This window comes from Brassica oleracea, chromosome C6, assembly GCF_000695525.1.
Source record: "Brassica oleracea var. oleracea cultivar TO1000 chromosome C6, BOL, whole genome shotgun sequence".
NCBI lineage: Eukaryota > Viridiplantae > Streptophyta > Magnoliopsida > Brassicales > Brassicaceae > Brassica > Brassica oleracea.
The window spans coordinates 272,105-272,681 of NC_027753.1; positions in this window are offsets into that span (position 1 = coordinate 272,105).

The following is a 577-nucleotide window of genomic DNA, read 5'->3' on the forward strand; positions in this document are numbered from 1 at the left end:
GATTAAAAATACGTAATCTCCACGCTTACTGCGACTCCCAGTTAGTGGACAGTCAATTCAGCGGAGAGTGTGAAGCCAGAGACGAAAGGATGGACGCGTACCTCAAATTGGTCCAAGGTCTAGCTCAAGACTTCGACTCTTTTGCCCTTACGCGGATCCCCCGTTCCGAGAATGTCCAGGCGGACGCCCTCGCGACTCTAGCATCAAGTTCCGATCCAAGACTCAAAAGGGTAATTCCGGTCGAGTTCATCGAACATCCGAGCATCGGACCACCAATCGTCATCAATCTCATAGAAGGCCAAGACGACGAAGAAGAAATTATCATACCACCACCATCAGAGCAATCTGATTACGGCTGTGATACCCCATGGCTTCAGACGATTCGAGACTACATCGTCGACGGGCAACTACCCACCGAAAAATGGGCAGCTCGCAAGATCCGAACACAGGCCGCACACTACGTAACAGTTGACGGCGAAATCTACAAATGGAGATTCTCCGGACCACTCATGACGTGCCTGGAAGGAGAAAAGGCGAGAAAAGTAATGGACGAAATACATTCCGGCTCCTGCGGCAA